The following is a 4,719-nucleotide window of genomic DNA, read 5'->3' as shown; positions in this document are numbered from 1 at the left end:
GGCTAGGGCTAATTGCTCATCTAATCCAAATAATCTGTCTTGTAAAAGTATTAAACTATATATAACATAGAGCCACAAGTCTACACAGTGTATCAACCGTAACAATCCACTCCTTGTCAATTTAAAAAGTTTAGGTTAATAAAAGTGACTCAGCAGGCAGCCAGGGCCCTTACTTTGTAAACATCCTGAGCCCGTGCAACAAATTTTTCATTGTCTACCCCATATCCACCCTAATCTTCCTTATCAACATGACACTGAGTTTATTCAGGCATCAGGGCAAGTACACTGGTCTATGCAACTGTTCATCCTATTCTCCTTTCAAGCGACTGTTTCTAATTTTAATTGTAGTTCTGGTCACAGTGATAGGAAGCATTCAACTGGGAAGCTTTTGGAAAAGTTTTTCTCTCAGATTAAGACAAAAAATTCATACAAGGAGAAGTTGTCTTAGTCTTTCTTTTTTTTTTTTAAGTCTTTATTTTCAACACTATCATCTAAGGACATGATTCATAGAGCTGCTGCAGCACTTTTGTGGCCACATGGAAACTGAAGAGATGTTCAACTCAATCTTAACATTAGGGAGCTACTGAGGCAATATTAGGGTGCTTAATTCCAGACTGTATGTGAAATTAGCAACTAACCCCTATTCCCGATGTCATTTTTATTGGGCATTCTGTTACTTGCAGGGAAAAGAATCCTAATTGATGACATTACCACACATGTTGTCTCACCACTATTACCTAATGTTTGGCATGTACTACTCAATAATTATTTATTAAAGTAGTGAATGAGAACACTGTTCAACCTTACTGCTGAATCTACTGTGACTTCCCTGGTTCTGATAATGCGGTACCAGATAGGTCTACCTGACCTCTTGCCTGGATAACCTGTCTAGATCTCAACACTTATCCATAGGGCAAGTTTCTTGCTCATGCCAGCCACTTCTGGGTTGAAGTAGGTCTTAACGTTAGCAGTGCCTCCTGGTTCTACCTGACATCAATCTCTGCCCAGATGTAAAGGATGACCTGAGTGCCCATAGAACTGCTTACCTGGATTGCCAAGTTCATTACTTCTCCTGTCTCTGGAGACTTTATATCACCTGCCTGTGTGTAGCACTCTCCCACCTCCAGCTCTTGGATCTTGCCCAGGACTCCAGTGCTGCTATTCCTAGCAGGCGTAACTTGTTCCTAGCATGCAGCCCATCCTGGTCTGACTTGGCTTATCATGGCCACCCTGAACTCTGGAGGCAAGAGTCTTCCTCCTTATAAACTCAGAAGTCCTATCTGTCTTGGCATTGCCATATGGTAGTTTGGTCACAATGACAAAATTTGTTTCCTTTGTCAACTAGGAAGTATCCCCTGTGATTGTGACATGTCAAACAGAAGCTGAAGTGTAAAGGAAAATAAAATTCTCCTCTACTCACTGTTTGCTTTTTGGATTAAAGAGCAATTCCAAAACTAAAAAAAAAAAAAAAACCTTATACAAAGGCATTTATGCTTCACTGTTTATAAAATTAATAAGAGTAAATATGTCTTTCAGGTGAATTCATGATCTTTACATTGACTTATACCCTTAGATCTTTTTTTATTATTTATCTTGAGACAAGGTCTCACTAACTCACTAAGTTGTCCAGGTTGGCTTGAATTTGTGAACCTTTTACTCAGCCTCCCAGAGAGCAAGATTACACTTAGCTCTAACTTTTTTTCTTTTTTGTATTTTAGGGAAGGGTCTACACGGTGTTCAGGGTCTCACTACTAGATCTGACTCATAGTGATCCACCTGCTTGCAGCCTCCCAAAAGCTGGGATTATAGGCCCGCACCACCACACCCAGTCTCATTTGCCTCTCAGTGTGGTCTGGGGACAGGGCCAGCACAGTAGGCCAAGGGATTGAAACCCTGGCCCCTGTGCCTGCTTGCAGGCACTTTAATCCGCTGAGCTATTTGGCCAACCCTCTAACTTTTATTATGCAATTCTTGAGCATTAGGAATGGTGGAAGTTATTATTAAATTATAAGATTACATTACTGAAATCTATCTAAATGCCCATTACCAGTTGAATGGCAGCTCAACTGTGCCTTTATACAAAAGAACACAATATCAGTGAGAGTGAATGGTCTATGATATACGGATGGATTTGATGAATTTTAAAACATAAGACATAAAGAAGGCAGACACATACATAATGGATGATGCAATTTATTGAAAATTCAAAAGCAGGAAAATTTAATATATGTTATTGAAAGTCAGTTACATGGTTAGTCTTGTGGAGTTGGGTTTATAGCCATAAGGAAGAAGGGCTTCAGCGATCACCATCATCTTTCAATTTTTTATATTTGAGCTGGTTACACAGGTGTATTAGGCATACATATGTGATAGGAGCACTTTCCTGTGTGAGTGTCACACTTGAAGCTAGGAGAAGCCCAAATTATAAAGAAAGAACAAAATAAAAGATAGATAACAGGGAATGGTGAGATTGATCTTCCTTAAATGGAAAAGAGATCTAGAGGGAGAAGGATGTGGCCAGAGAAAGAGGATGAAAAAAGGAATTAAAATGTGTTATAAACAGATACCCACTGCACTTGAGGAATGCAAACATTGTGTGCCGCAAACATGTAAAATAAAAAAAGCTAAGAGAATAATTACATGGCCATGGCAACAAGTCTTGGGCTGTAGAAACAAGCCAAGCTTCACAGGTCCCTTATTTTACAGAGGGGAAATCCTGTGGTTAAAAAGTCCAGCGATTCCTGCAAAGGCATGCAAATGAATCAAGCCAGACACTGGGCCTGTTCCTGTGCCTTATTCTAACCTAGGGCTCACTGAGTGGGCATGAAGGAACTTCAATCGTAACCCAGATTTCAGTGATTTATTTCCTTCTGCACATTTCTATTCCTTATTGTTTGATTCATAGGGGACACCATGTTTAGGGAATCTGGCTAGGTGTATTTACTAGCACACGTTTTTGTTGCTCATCTGTCATGTGTGAACAGTAGCCCAGATTAGCAGGGCTGGTGGCTTCCTACAGCCTCCCTCAGAAGTGCTCCAGCCTCGGTCCCATGCTGTTACCATCTTCAAATTCTCACATATATTTTAACATTGGAATTCTGTACTAGGTCTTGCAAATAAGTGTTCCTTCATTTAACAAAGGCATGAAAGATTTTGATTAAATCTATCACAAACCAGCCTCAGGAACTGGTTTCAAAGTAAATCCTACACAAGAGTCAAAATAATTAATTTTATGAAAAGAATAATTCCCTGATTTATTTGCTTTGCTTACTGAATTCTAGTACTGCTGGTTGACTTCAGACAAGACATCAAATGGAAAGTAAAATAATGAGGAGTCCTGGAACAGAATTTAAGAGCTGGAAAGCTACCTCAGAGATAATCTAATCCATCTTTCTTATTTTGCAGATGGAGAAAATTAGATCTAAAGCAAAAGGTTATTTGCAAAGCAGTTGAGTCACCCATATAGGTAGAAGCCAATGAGAATTGATCAACATAGTACAATATTTGAAGACTCAGTGATATTTGGAAGTTTCTGGCACGGTTTCTGGAGCTTTCTTTTTGCCTCCATGAAAAAGCCTTCTAATTAAGCCAAAACATTAAACTTTACTTTGTGTAGAGTCATTTGCTGGAGAGAAAGCATATGGGGAAATTGATTATATTTTGTGTAAAATAATTACCTTAATGTAGCATCTGCCATATACAATGCTCATTTGGAAACAGAAATGGCTGTCAGGATGGCTCTGCCTAATGCAATTTGTTAGCGTCAACTTGACCTAACTCTGTCTGCCACATGCAGATACCAGTGTCTGACAAAAGCCCTGACAGGGGCCTGGGGGTGCTGGGCTGGAACCTCAGCACACCTCTCTCTTCACCAAACAGACTTTGGTGGCTGGGTCATTACTGTTTTCTGCTCCAGGTCAGTGACATTTCTGAATCCAAATAAAATATAAAAATTAAAGCTTTTACCTTGCTGGTATAGGTCAGATATTCTGCTGGGTAACAGAGCTCCAAAGAATACTACCCGTTGTTCTTAGGGAGTCCACAGCTTGGTTGGGGAGGCAGACAGAGTTTGAGGTGGTAGGTGCTACAGTACAAATGTACAGAGGCCTCAGGATGGTGAAGCAACGTGAGGATCTTGGTAGGAGAGTGGGAGCAAAGGAGTGCTTGGTACAGCAATTGAGACTTTAAGGATGAGTAGAAGTTGGCTTGGTGAAGGGCTCAGGAGAGAGGCAGTGCAAGGAGATCCAGGGGAGAGCTAGTGAAGGGGTTTGCATGAGAAGTGATTGAGTCTTCAGAAAGGTGGCTGTGGCCAATGGCGATGAGACAGTGAAGGGTCACATTACAGGATGTGGTCCCGGTAAGGAGGTAAAGTTGTGAGAAAATAATCAGCTGTGGTCACTGGAAGCTCAGGGCATGGAGCCTGAGGGCAAAGGCCAAGTGGTACACTTTTGCAGTCACTGTGATACTAGTACAAGTGGCGCTTTCAGCTGACACAGATACCAAATGGAGAGGATTAGGTTCAAAGGAAGGAGGATGAATTGCTTCAAGATGCTGAGGTTGAAATGCTTATGGAATACCTAGATAGATAATTTCTATCATTTTAAACACACATTGTAATATTTTCTTCTTCTTCTTCTTCTTCTTCTTCTTCTTCTTCTTCTTCTTCTTCTTCTTCTTCTTCTTCTTCTTCTTCTTCTTCTTCTTCCTTTTGTATTTAAG

The sequence above is a fragment of the Octodon degus genome, unplaced genomic scaffold, assembly GCF_000260255.1.
Source record: "Octodon degus isolate 3935 unplaced genomic scaffold, OctDeg1.0 scaffold00008, whole genome shotgun sequence".
NCBI classification, from domain to species: Eukaryota; Metazoa; Chordata; class Mammalia; order Rodentia; family Octodontidae; genus Octodon; species Octodon degus.
This window is presented reverse-complemented; position numbering follows the sequence as displayed.